We start from the raw sequence: 15,274 nt of genomic DNA on the forward strand, positions 1-15,274 counted from the left end.
AGTCCTTCACTGTTCAGCGTGTATGGGCAGAAGAAGAGGAGTTGGAGGAGTTGGAGGTGGAGGAAACGGACAGTCAGGCCAGTGAGGGGAATGAATTCTTACGCGTTGGTACTCTGGCGCATATGGCAGATTTCATGCTAGGCTGCCTATCCCGTGACCCTCGCGTTCAAAGAATTTATTCCAGCACCGATTACTGGGTGTTCACTCTCCTGGACCCACTGTACAAGCAAAATCTTTCCACTCTCATCCCAGGAGAGGAAAGGAGTGTGAGAATGCATGAATACCAGCAGGCCCTGGTGCACAAGCTGAAACAGTATTTCCCTTCTGACAGCGCTAGTGGCAGAGTGCGTAGTTCTGCGGGACAAGTAGCGAGGGAGAGTAGGCGAGCAGGCAGCTTGTCCAGCACTGGCAAGGGTACGCTTTACAAGGCTTTTGCCAGCTTTATGTCACCCCAGCAAGACACTGTCACCTGTCCCCAGTCTCGGCAGAGTAGGGCTGATCTTTACAGAAAGATGGTGAGGGAGTACGTAGCTGACCATACCATCGTCCTAAATGATCACACAGCTCCCTACAACTACTGGGTTTCAAAGCTGGACATGTGGCACGAACTGGCGCTGTACGCCTTGGAGGTTCTTGCCTGCCCTGCCGCTAGCGTCTTGTCCGAGCGGGTTTTCAGTGCAGCTGGTGGCATCATCACCGATAAGCGTACACGCCTGTCGACTGACAGCGCTGACAGGCTGACGCTTATTAAGATGAATAAAGCCTGGATTTCTCATAATTTCCAATCTCCACCAGGTGAAGGAAGCTCAACCTGAATAATTTATCCACTCCTCCTCCTCCTCATTTTCCTCCTTCTCCTCCTCTTTGTACAGTAAAGCAGAGGAAACTGGCTATTTTTTGACAGGGCCCACTGGCTCTAGCTATAGTACTTTATGCATTTAATTTTTCTGGAGGGCCACCGACCCGGTCCTCTGTTTTAAACAATTTTTGGGAGTGCCACATACAGGCACTCAATCTATTCAATTTTTCTGGAGGGCCACCTACCTGCTCCTCTGGTTTGAAAACTTTTTTGGACTGCCACATACAGGCACTCAATCTATTTCATTTTTCTGGAGGGCCACCTACCTGCTCCTCTGGTTTGAAAACTTTTTTGGACTGCCACATACAGGCACTATCCAAATTAAATTGTCTCCATAGCAGCCTCCACACGTTGTCTCCATTGCTACCTCCAAAAGTCGTCCATATAGCTGCCTCCATACATCGTCCCTTTATCAAACGAGGTGTGTCAGGCAGAAATTTGGGTTGTTTTCATGGATTCCACATCAAAGTTGTTAACTTTGTCGCCACCCAGCTGTGTTATCCACAAAATATACTGGCAAACTTTTATCATTTACCAATATTATTTCAGCGCTTCTTGCGCTTCTGTTTACATTCCCCTCACCCGCCATATCCTAAACTTATAAGAACGCTACTACACTTGATCTTATACAAAAGGTTCTTAGAAGTGCTGTTTGGGGAGTAGCCTAGAGACACGGGCTTGGATTGGCGAAAGCTCGCCTGGCAGCGGAGCGCCAGCTCCATTCCAAGATCCAACTAACATAGTTTTAACTGCAGCACCTTTAATCTACTACTAGTTCACTGCCTCCATACATGGTCCCCTTATCAAACGAGCTGTGTCAGGCAGAATTTTGGGTTGTTTTCATGGCTTCCATGTTAACTTTGTCGCCACCCTGCTGTGTAATCCACAAAATATACTGGCAAACTTTTATCATGTACCGATATTATTTGAGCGCTTCTTGCTCACCTCCTTTGGTTCCTCTCTGCCACCCATTGGTTTGAAGCCTGAGTCCATTTAGGGTATGTCGCCATGCCACTCTCTAGCCTGCCGCTGCTGCCGCTGCCTCTGCATGCCGTCCCCTATAGTGTCAAGGTCAATTATTGGATGTTTTAGATGCTATCTAGCTTCATTCTGTCACTCTGTCATGGCCATGCTGTTGCCCATAGTTTTGGCATAATGGTGCGATTAAGCAGCCTCAGAGGCATCCATGCATGCTGCCCCTGCTGTTTCCTGTCCATTTCCGTGGTGTTTCCATCCTTTTCTGAGGTTCCCAGGTGTTTGGCCAAGCTTCCCTGTGCAGAGCCTTGGTCCCCTTGAAAAATGCTCGAGTCTCCCATTGACTTCAATGGGGCTCGTTATTCGAGACGAGCACTCGAGCATCGGGAAAAGTTCATCTCGAATAACGAGTACCCGAGCATTTTAGTGCTCGCTCATCTCTACTGGAATCATCTCAGACTGGTTTCTTGAACATGACAATGAGTTCACTATACTCAAATGGCCTCCACATTCACCAGATCTCAATCCAATAGAGCATCTTTGGGATGTGGTGGAACGGGAGATTTGCATCATGGATGTGCAGCCGACAAATCTGCGGCAACTGTGTGATGCCATCACGTCAATATGGACCAAAATCTCTGAGGAATGCTTCCAGCACCTTGTTGAATCTATGCCACGAAGAATTGAGGCAGTTCTGAAGGCAAAAGGGGGTCCAACCCGTTACTAGCATGGTGTACCTAATAAAGTGGCCGGTCAGTATATATATATATATATATATATATGTATGTGTATATATATATATATATATATATATATATATATATATATATATTAGCATTTTAACTTAAAGGTTATATTTATCTGTAATGACATGCAAATCAGTTCAGTACAAAGTATCTGTGCTACAGTAAATTTCCGAAAAAAAGGCACTTTAAATTAAAATGAAAAAGAAAAAACACAGAGAATTCCCTTGATTAAATTAAATAACATTATTTACTGGTGCATAACATTTCCTCATATTCTAAAATAACATTTCAGAGATAAAAAATATACTGTATGGTTGAATGGAGGGCAATATGCAAATGAGGACAGTTTAAGTCTGTGGAAGCATTAAATGTATTCTTTGAAAAAAAGCTTTGAAAGGATTCGCTCGGCTCTGCCTGCCCCTTGAAGTGTAATCAATGTTATGCTTCACAATCACCATAAACCCTCTTCAAAGATGTATTTGAATACTTGTCAAAGAATAGAAATGTGATTCTAACATAGCTTCGGAGATCTTAATGTCATAGTTTCCATAGGGTAGAGAAAGGATATAGCAGGAAGACATTGTGAGCTTCAATGCATTCTATTTCAAAGTGAGTTCTGTGCAGATGCTTCTCCCCCAGCCGTTAAAATATGCATTAGCATCAAGGTGTATGAAGATCAATTTCACAGGATACTCTGTATTTTCTTATCTGTTTCTTCTTTATAGTTGTTTTTTTGGCGTAGACAGAGTAAAATCAGCCATGGTTTAATTCTCCAGGTTTCTTTCTTGAATTCTGGTTAAAAATATTGATTCTAAAATTCAACTTTATTCACAACATGTTGGGCTCACAAAACCCTTGCATTGGGTCGTGGATAGTATTTCTAATAATGGTGGTTTATTTCAATACAGCATTCAATTGTACATATTGAAAATAAGGCAATACATTAAAAAGTATTTGCTTTAAGAGGGTAAATACAGAAAGGAATAAAAAAAAATAATTATAACCTCAAAAAAGATATATTTTGGTGAAAATCTTAAAACCAAACTCCCATAAAGTCATGATTATCAAGGAAATAAGTTAAACTGTGGTGTGAAAAATTGTTTGAAGAATTCTATCAAACCTGAATCCCAATTCACAGCCATTGGCTCACATTGAGCAATGCATTTATTATTGGCTTTGCAACGTTTTTTTGGTGGCCTTTTTTTGTTTTTGCTATATCTTGTGCGCCATATTTATGATATGTTGGCTAAACATTTTAGCTTCTTTTCCGAGACTCACATTTTTTTTTGTTGCTCAATTTGGGCACAGCCAGGGCCAGATTAAAGGTCCCAGTGGTATGGAGCACCTCATTTAGGATGGGGCTCCCCCAGCTCTGCAGCCAATGCGGGGTCCCTCCCACAACAATATAAGTAAAAAGGTACCACATAGTTATATTGTTTAAAAGCTCTAGAGATATTAGAAACCAAAAAATTCTCCCACCATACTATTATAAAATAATGATACCACAATACTGTTACCAATTAACCCCTAGGCGCACCAGGTCGTTATAATATGTCCCCGCGGCTAAGTGCACGGGGACGTGCTATAACATCCTGCTTCTGGCACTGGCTCATGAACGGAGCCGGCACCAGTAGCAGCGGCTGTCAGCTGTCTATCACAGCTGACAGCCTCCGCTAACACCCGCGATCTGAGCCAACTCCGATTGTGGTTGTTAACCCCTTACACGCATGACCGCGGCGTGTAAGGGTGTTTGCGCTATGGATCGGATCCCCCGTGCCGTGCTGCCCAGAAGTGGATCGGATCCCCCGTGCCGCTTACCGGGGGATCCGATCCACTTCTGGGCAGCTCCGAGGACTGGCATGTGCCCCAGAGCTGCCCAGTCTCCCTGGCAGTCAGACCCCTTCCGAGTCTGACTGCACACTGTCTGAGCATGCGCGAGCATGCCAGACAGATTACACTGCTCTACAATAAAATAGTATTGTAGAGCAGTGTATTGAACTTGAACCAGCGATCAGAGCAAGTATGGATAAGTAAAAAAAAGTGAAAAGCGCTGAACACTACATATTATAATAAATAAAAAATAAATACATTAAAATATAAGCCCCTAAAATGTCACTTTCCCATAAAAACACTTAATAAAGTATAAAATACACAAAAAACCCTGCATATTTGGTATTGCCGCATCCGTAAAAATCTGTATAATAAAAAAGAATTGTTAATGGACCCGCACGGTAAACGCCGGAGAAAAAAAATGCAAAAACGTTCCGAAAAAAAGATCATTTTTAATTAATACCCTATAAAAAATGCTCTAAAAAAAAAATTGTTCTGCCCTCTAAAATAAGCCCACTCAAAAGCGCAACTCTTCTCACAAAAAACTAAGCCCTTAACCAAATTTGTCAGCCGAAAAATAATAAAGTTATGCATATGAAAAGATGGTGATGCTAAAATGAACAAGATTTTCTCCAAATTAGTTTTTATTCAGTACAATTGAATAAAATACACAAACCCCCCACATATTTGGTATCCCTGCGTCAGTAACAATCTGCATAATAAAACAGAATCATTATTAGAACTGCAAAGTGAACCTCTTAAAAAAAAAAACAAAAAAGCTCCAAAAAAAGATAATTTTCAATTAATACCCTATAAAAAAATGCTCTAAAAAGTGATTTAAAAATAATATGCACTCTAAAATTAACAACATTTTTGCCAAATTACTTTTTATTCAGTAAAAATTGGAAAAAATAAAAAATCTATGTAAATGAGGTCTTTTTGTAATCGTGGCGACCCATAGAATAAAAATAGTATACTATTTTTATGGTATGGTTAACGACCAAAGAAAAAAAACATAAAAATTTTCCTAAAAATTGATGATTTTCATTTCTTCCACCAACAAAGATTTAATAAAATCTCACCAATTAGCTATAGATGCCCCAAATTTACATAAGAGAAAAGTGCATCTCATGTGGCAAAAGAAATAAGCCCCTATAGGTCCACATTAAAAAAAGAAAAAAATTATAGCCTGTACAATGTGACATAGCAAATCTGATCTGGATGGCGCCTCCTTCCCTCCTATGCCCGGCCGTGCGCCCATACAGCAGGTTACCAGCACATATAGAGTATCAGTGTACTCATGAGAAATTGGGTATCAAACTTTGTGGAGCCTTTTTTCATTTAATCCTTTGTAAATGTTTAATTTTCCACCCAAAAGAGGATGAGTCCCGTAGAGGTTAAAACTACCATAAGACCAATATTCAAAACAATATTGCAACTATTTATTAAGGTTCCCTCCAAACTGCTAGACACAGCATCACCACAACATAAAGATCCTGATAATGAGCACAAGACTCTATACACAGACCAGTATTACCAATAATTTACCACATGTAAACTCCATTTACTGATGATCTTTACCACCATATTGTTATTATACACACAACACCGTGCAAAGGGCAATATCACTACTGACACCTCTGTACAAGGCCCAAATAATAACACTAAATCATGATTATCACCACTATATAATAACTGAGCAATATTGCAATACTATATTATAACCTACACACATGGACCAGTATTTACCACCATATAGTGACCATATAGTAGTAGATACCAGTCCTGCACAGATGCCGCAGTGTAATCCAATGACTTACGGGTGACATCCCTGATGTTGTCTCTTCCCTTCTTTTTGATCTTCCAGGAGACTTCTTCCATCCATGACTCATCTGTGCAGGTTTATAAAACAAACATGGTTGACATCATCCTATATATTCCTCACACCTGACCCTCACACCACAACTGACCACACTGTGCCCCCACATATATCATATATACCCCTCACACCACAACTGACCACACTGTGCCCCCACATATATCATATATACCCGTCACATCACACCACAACTGACCACACTGTACCCCCACATATATCCAGTGTCGGACTGGTGTACCTTGGGCCCACCAGAGAAAATTTGGGGAGGGGGCCCACCGCAGTGTGAATGCACACTAACTGTGTCCAATCATCGCTGGGAAAACATCTTATTAAATTACAGTGTACTGGGGCTGTAGCTCCATGTATGGCTGTGTACTGCTCCTGTAGCTCCATGTATGGCTGTGTACTGCCCCTGTAGCTCCATGTATGGCTGTGTACTGCGGCTGTAGCTCCATGTATGGCTGTGTACTGTGGCTGTAGCTCCATGTATGGCTGTGTACTGCTGCTGTAGCTTCATGTATGGCTGTGTACTGCTGCTGTAGCTTCATGTATGGCTGTGTACTGCGGCTGTAGCTCCATGTATGGCTGTGTACTGCAGCTGTAGCTCCATGCATGGCTGTGTATTGCGGCTGTAGCTCCATGTATAGCTGTGTACTGCTTCTGTAGCTCCATGTATAGCTGTGTACTGCGGCTGTAGCTCCATGTATAGCTGTGTACTGTGGCTGTAGCTCCATGTATGGCTGTGTACCGCGGCTATCCTGTGTACCCCAGGATAGAAATAGGGCCTCACCCCCCACACCAGGATAGAAATAGGGCCTCATCCCTCACCCCAGGATAGAAATAGGACCTCATCTCCCACCCCAGGATAGAAATAGGGCCTCACCCCCCACCCCAGGATAGAAATAGGGCCTCACCCCCCACCCCAAGATAGAAATAGGGCCTCACCCCCCACCCCAGGATAGAAATAGGGCCAACCCCCCCCACCCCAGGATAGAAATGGGGCCTTTCCCCCCACCCCAGGATAGACAGACACACACAGAGGGCCTTATCATGCAGCAGCTGAGGGAACTCGCCTTCTCAATGAGACACAGGCCACACTGAGTGTCGGCGCGGATGTGGTGACGTCACCGCCGGAACACAGGATCTCGGGACCCGCCAGACCAGCAGCAGACATCGGGCGCACGGGGCCGCGCAGACATCGGGCGCACGGGGCCGCGCAGACATCGGGCACTAGGAGCAGAGGGGCCCAGCAGGCATCGGGGCCCACCAGAGGATTCTCCGGTTCTCCGGTGGGCCAGTTTGACGCTGCATATATCATGTATACCCCTCACACCACAAAAGACCATTCTGTGCCCACACATATATCATATATACCCCTCACACCACAACTAACCACACTGTCCCCCCACATATATACTGCTCACACCACAACTGACCACACTGTGCACCCATAATGCTATACAAAGGGTTCCCCATAGAGCTTCATTAGGTAGAAATTTATTAGGCAGGGCTCTCCTTTAATAAATAATTAGGTAGGCCCCCCTTAGGAATTTATTAGGCACAGGGTTAATACACACACAGTGATGTCACAGCACAGGGGCTTAATACACACATACATACACAGTAATAGCACGGGGGCTTAATACACACACAGTGATGTCACAGCACATGGGGTTAATACACACACACAGTGATGTCACAGCACATGGGTTTATTACACACACACACACACTGTGATGTCACAGCACATGGGGTTAATACACACACAGTGATGTCCCAGCACATGGGGTTAATACACACACACAGTGATGTCACAGAACAGGTGGTTGATACACTAACACAGTTATGTCACAGCACAGAGGGTTAACACACACAGTGATGTCACAGAACAGGGGACAACTATACAAGGTGAGTTCACAGCACCAACGTTATCAATAAGAGAATGCAGAACAATTACTGATGACAATAACCCCACACCACAATGCATGCTCACTATGGACACTATGAATATAACAGGACATGTACAGTACAAGCTGAGAGCTGTCTCACACTCGAAGGGTATTCTGTGAGTTCAATACTGCAGAGGTGGCTTCTCCTTCAGGGCCAGAATCAACGCTGAAGAATTTTGCAGCAGATGTCTTCAGCTTCCGGCAGCACATATGCCCCACACTGTGCAACTAAAAATACCACAGTTATTCACAGTATAATGTCACCTGGATAACGGAAAAATTCCCCCCCAAATATACCCCATAATAAAACCACTCTGTGGACCCTGCATATATCAAAGAACACATTGCGACCCCAAATGTATTACTATACTACAGCCCTTACATAAATAATACTATACCCCTGATTATATATGCTGCACCCCAATTAATGACTTAATTTATATGGCCCCCTTCAATGAATTAATTTACCTATTTATAGCCCGCCCTATCTAATATACTGGGGTGCCCCATGCATTTTAGATGCTGGTCACCTCAAATAATTATTTAATATATGGCCCCCCATTTACTTAATGTACTATCCCATCAATGAATTATCTAATTAATATACTGCCCCCTCACCTTGTGAACTATTTTATATACTGGGCCTCACCCCTACACGCATTTGGGCCATTTTCTTGTTGGCTCAATTTTACGGCTCTCCATGTGAACTTGAAATAACACTTTTCAGTACTATCACAGGGAAACTAAATTTATACAGGTCTTATAGTGTTTTAATACATTTGAAAAAAAATGAAAACCTCATTACCAAAAAAAAAAAGTGTTTTGCCATCTACTGATGCTAATAACTTTTTCATTCTTCGGTGTACGGAGCTGTGTGCGGTGATATTTTTTGTGGGATGAGCGGACGTTTTCTTTGCTACCATTGTTACTGTGGGGGACACTGTTCAGGACTGGACAACTTTTTGGTCACTTTTTGTTAAATTTTTTATATGTTGCAAAACAGTGAAAAAGTGGCGTTTCGGACATTTGAGCAATTTTGTCTGTTATGGGGTTCACCACCGTGAATAACCGTTATAATATTTTGATAGATCAGACATTTTGCAATGAGGTGATAGCTAATACGTTTATGATTTTACTTGTTTACTTTTATATCAGTTCTAGGAAAAGAGGGTGATTTGAACTTTTAGGTTTTATTTTTATTTTTTCCCCCTTTTTTATATATGTTTTCAACTTTTCAGACCCACTAGGGTAATTTAACCCTAGGTTGTCTGATTGATCCTATCATATACTGCCATACTACAGTATGGCAGTATATGGGGATTTTCCATATCATCTATTACAATATGCAAATCGCACATTGTAATAAATTAGCAGGAATGTAACAGCTTTGGGCATTGTAAAGACCCCAGGCTGTCACCGCAATGTATTGTTGCTCCCCGATGACGTCATGGGGAGCAATGATTGAAACAAAGAAGGGGGCGTCCACTCACTGCTATCTTTTGACTACCACTGGCAGCTTTGCCAGCTATGATCAAAGGGTGAACACCCGCATATTTGTACCGTTTGTGTGTGTTAGCAGTGGGTGTTTGCAGCAATATGCAGCAAAGCCCATGTCTGTATGATGAGAGCTCACTCTGTGATCCCTCTTGATAAATGCTTAACAGCTCCATGCCGTAATGGTACAGCGTGGAACGTTAAGAATTTAATATACTAGAATGAATATTGGAATACCAATAATAAATTATTTGATATGCTGCCCTTCCACAATTAATTATTTGATATGCTTCCCCCCCACAAGGAATTAAATGATATTCTGCCCCCCCCCTATCGTGAATTATTTGATATGCTGCCCCCCCAATGAATTGAATGATATCCTGCCCCCCCCACAATGAAATAAATGATATGCTGCCCCCCCCCTACGGTGAATTATTTCATATGCTGCCCCCCCCCCTACGGTGAATTATTTGATATGCTGCCCCCTCCACAAGGAATTAAATGATATGTTGCCCCCCACAATGAATTATATTATATCCTCCCCCGAAATGAATTATATAATATGCTGCCCCCCACAATAAATTACTTAATGTTCTGCCTACAATCCAAATGCCTCCAAACCAAAGCGCAACCCCTAGGACTACACAGAGAATTCTGTGAGGGTGCAAGGTAGGTTATAACACACAATTATATTATAATGCAAATGCTCAGTGAAAGCTTAAAGGCATATATGCAATGTAGTTGTAATGGACTTTTGCAACCTGTCTTTAGTGTAAATGAGGTATCTGGTGACAGGTTCCCTTTGATCAATCCATAAAAATATTCAAAAGGACATAAAATACATTAAAACGTGTTGGTTGCCCCATGGAATCTTGTTTTTCTTTGTCTCTGGCTAATGCTTTTGTTGCCCTATGGGAATAAAAATCTACACTTATAATCTGTTGGCCTCATGTGTTAAATGGTATAGTAGATATATATCGACGATTGTCTCCTAGTGTGGTCTGGACACGGGGAGACAGTTGCCTATTTTATCGCATACATTAATAAAAATGAATTAAGCCTGTGCTCGCTTCGGCAGTACATATACTAAAATTGGAACGATACAGAGAAGATTAGCATGGCCCCTGCGCAAGGATGACACGCAAATTCGTGAAGCGTTCCATATTTTTTGAATTATGTCCCTCTTTTAACTCAAATAGAACAGGAGCTAAAATTGTACACTAAGGCGTTCATTTCTTGGGTTGGTAGGGTCGCTGCTATAAAAATGATGATTTTGCCCAAGATAACTTACATCTTCAGGAATGTACCCATCCCAATAACCAAAAAATGTATACAGAAACTGCAAGGGTTAGTAAATAAATACGTGTGGCTTAATAAAAAATCTAGAGTAGCGGCAAAAATACTATATAGCCCCCAGGAAGAAGGGGGATTAGGCCTTCCATGTTTAAATACATACTATGATGCAGCCATACTGGAGCAATCTAGGCAATGGTTGTCACAAGAGCAACCAAAACATTGGATACAAATTGAAAACGAAATAAACGGGAAAAGCCCAATGGCAGTGCAGCTATGGGCTATCAATTTTGGTATTACTAGCACTACACCGAAATTTCTCACTATGAAAGCTGGTATAAATAAATGGCGACAGTATACTAAAGAAATTCCTTTACTATGCTTAATGATAAAGGATCTACCTTGTAATTGGCTATGCCATTTAGTAGAAGACCTAGATATTTCTGACTGGGCATCCTTAGGCATTGTCAATATTGGAGATATATGGGTCAAAGATCATTTATTAGCATTTACAGAAATATGTTCAAAATTCTCAGTACCTAGACAAGATTTTTATAAATATCTGAGATTGAGACATTTCCTGTCTAACGTACTGAAAACATCATCAGACAATTCAAAAATATTCAATATTACATTTTTGCACCCTACCAAATTAGCAAAAGGGATAAGTCTAGCCTACAAAGCCATAATGGCCAAGAGAGAAAATCCACTAAACCTTTGCCTTGAAAAATGGGAAAATGATTTACAAGTAACTATAGATAGGGATGCTTGGAAAGCAGGTTTACAAATCATAAAAACATTGTCTAAATGAGCGACGCATTTGGAAACGCGCAGAAAAATTTTATATAGATGGTATTATACACCAGATAGACTATCTAAAATTTATCCAAACACGTCGCCAAAGTGTTGGCGATGCTGTAAAGAGAGAGGTACAATAACGCATATTTTTTGGTCATGCCCGTCCCTCAGAGGGTTTTGGATCCAAATAGAATCAATGATAGGTGGAATGTTAAAGAAGACTGTCAAACTAGATCCAGCATTAACTTTGCTAGGAATAGGATTAGAAGAAATGCCACTTAATGAGAGGACAATAATATTTCATATAACTACTACAGCTATCATCCTTATAGCCTCACTTTGGAAAAATAAGGGCATTCCATCCTTTGCTGAACTTTCTAGCAGAGTAAACAATAACTGTGTCATGGAAAGATTATTGGCTTACACTGAAGGTACACCTAATTTATTCTATAAAAAATGGGAAGTGTGGATTGCATCTATATACTATAAAGCGTCAGTGCACTTTGAGATAGGAGAAAACTATACACCATGTAATGAGAATAATATAACATGACTTCATATAACATGACTTCAATACCTAAGTAAATGGGTGAAAAATAAACCCTAATTTCAAATACTCAGATTTATAGGGATTAGATGTGGCAGTATGTTATGTTCTGTTTTGTTTTGTTAAGTTAGTCAAGTTTAATTTGATGTTAACTAAATACAGTTGTACTGAGCAACATATTTTGTATATAACACAAAATGAAGCTGAAAGGCATCGTAGTGTATATGACTAAGTATACTGTAAAATAATTGTACTTGTATGCTTTTCGGCTTTAATAAAGATGTTTTAAAAAAAAAAAAAAGAATTAAGCCTGAGTTTTAGGAGACAACTAGAGATGAGCGAGCATACTCGTCTGAGCTTGATGCTCGTACGAGCATTAGCGTACTCGCAACTGCTCGGTGCTCAAACGAGTATTTTGCCAGCTCGAGAAAAGATTTTTGGCGGCCAGAAACAGAGCCAATCACAAGCCAGGACACTTTGCAGTACACCCATCACGTGGTACACTTACATGTCGATAGCAGTGGTTGGCTGGCCTGATCAGGTGACCCTGGAATATACTAGCCCCTGCCCGCGCTGCTCGGATCATTCTCTGTCTGGATGCCGTTATGGATAGGGCTACTGCTGGTCAGGGATAGCATTAGGGTGTTCTAGTAGATTACTGTTAGGCAGGAGTGATTCTTTAAGAACCTTACTGTTAGGCAGGAGTGATTCTCCAAGAACCCAACAGCCCTTGTTAGGGCTATATTAGCGTTTTTTCTAAATCCTTTTGTGTGCTGTCAGTGTTAGTTAGATTATAGCCATAGCAATCATCTTTTGAGGTTGCTGTCTGATTTCTTCTGCACGCTTTATATATATATATATATATATATATATATATATATATATATATATATATATAAATAAATTACAGTTTATATTTCTGTTTTGTCTATAATATAGACTTTAATTTTGAAAATGTTGAGCCCGAGGACTAAGGGTAGAGGATGAGGGCGTGGGCATCCAATTACTGCAGGGGTCAGAGGCCGTGGTCCTGGGCGGGTTGAGACACCACCTGCTGATGAGGGAGCAGGGGAAAGCCACAGAGCTACACTCCCTAGCTTCATGTCTCAAGTTACTGGGACTCGTGGTAGAGCACTGTTGAGGCCAGAACAGTGCGAACAGGTGATGTTGTGGATTGCGGACAATGCTTCAAGTAATTCGTCCACAAGTCAGTCTTCCACGCAGTCCACCCATGTTACCCAAGTGAGCACTCCTTTAGCTCCTCCACCTCAACCTCCTTCCCCCCAGTCTGCCCCCTTCCAGGAAAATTTGGCATTTGAGCCAGCATACTCTGAGGAACTGTTTTCTGGACCCTTCCCAGAGTCACAAACCACTTGTCAGTGGGCATCTTTCCCGATGCCCAGGTTTTCCAACGGTCGCAGTCTGTGGGTGATGATGACATTGTTGACGTAGTGGAAGAAGTGTGTAGAGAGGTGTCGGATGATGAGGAGACACGGTTGTCAGACAGTGGTGAAGTTGTTGTCAGGGCAGGAAGTCCGAGGAGGGAGCAGACTGAGGGATCGGAGGATGATGAGGTGACAGACCCAAGCTGGGTTGATAGGCCGGGTGAAGACAGTGCTTCTGAGACAGAGGCAAGTCCTATACGAGAACAGGTTGGAAGAGGCAGTGGTGGGGCCAGATGGAGAGGCAGTGCCAGAGCTGGTGCATCAGCGCCAAATGTTTCATGTAGTGAAGCTCCCATGGCGAGGGCTAGATTTTCTGAAGTCTGAAGGTTCTTTTAAGAAACAGTGGATGACCAACGGACTGTGGTGTGCAACCTGTGCCACACCAGGATCAGCAGGGGTTCCACTACTAGCTTAACCACCACCAGTATGCGCAGGCACATGAATGCTAAACACCCCAATGGAACCAAGGCCATTCACTCCCGGCCAAGCACACCACTGCTCCTTCCCCTGTGTCATTTGCTGCCTCTGCTAGTCAGCCACTGCCCAGGACCCCGGCACAAACAACTCCCGCTCCAAAACCACACCTTCACCTCCACGATCCTCCACAGTGTCCAGCAATGTCTCCTTGCGCAGCGTTCAGCTGTCAATACCCCAGACGCTGGAGGGCAAGAGGAAATACAGCCTATAGGCAATAGGCTGGTAAAGACCGAGGCCTTTCAAAACCTCATAGTGACGGCCGCCCCTCGATATTCGGTCCCCAGCCGCCACTACTTTTCCCGATGTGCCGTACCAGCCCTGCACCAGCATGTGTGAGACAACATCATCCGTGCCCTGACCAACGCCGTTTCTGACAAGGTCCACCTAACCATGGACACGTGGACGAGTGCTGCCGGCACATTGGCTTAACTTGGTGGAGGCTGGGACCGAGTCTGACCCTGGGGCCGCTCATATACTGCCGACGCCGAGGATTGCGGGGCCTACCTCGGTCCAGGTCTCTCAGGCCTACTATGCCTCCTCCTCCTCCCACCCCTCCAACACCACCTCCTCCGAATTACCATCCGTGGGCATGGCGCCATCAGTCGGTAGCTCTAGGCACAGCAGCAGTGCCATCGCTAAGTGACAGCAGGCGGTGCTCAAACTGCTGAGCCTAGGCGATAAAAGGCATACCACCCAAGACCTACTACAGGGCACCACGGCGCAGACCGATCTGTGGCTGGCACCACTGAACCTGAAACCAGGCATGGTTGTGTGTGACAACGGCCGTAACCTGGTGGCCGCTGTGCAACTCGGCAAACTGACACATTTGCCATGCCTGGCCCATGTGTTAAATCTCATAGTTCAGTGGTTCCTCAAGACATACCCCAATCTGTCTGATTTGCTCATGTGCCTGCACATACTGGTGGTGGTTAAGGTGCGCCGCCTCTGTGCGCATTTCAGAAAGTCGACCACAGATGCTGTC

The 15,274-nt window shown here is 43.0% G+C and overlaps 1 non-coding gene across 1 annotated transcript; it reads left to right on the forward strand.

The window, feature by feature from the left end:
- The first annotated feature begins 10,794 nt into the window (after positions 1-10,794).
- Positions 10,795-10,901, forward strand: LOC140087516 (U6 spliceosomal RNA). Its single transcript, XR_011850009.1, has one exon. It is a non-coding gene; the product is annotated as a U6 spliceosomal RNA (small nuclear RNA).
- Positions 10,902-15,274: the final 4,373 nt, after the last annotated feature.

Source organism: Engystomops pustulosus, chromosome 1, assembly GCF_040894005.1.
Source record: "Engystomops pustulosus chromosome 1, aEngPut4.maternal, whole genome shotgun sequence".
Classification (NCBI taxonomy): Eukaryota; Metazoa; Chordata; class Amphibia; order Anura; family Leptodactylidae; genus Engystomops; species Engystomops pustulosus.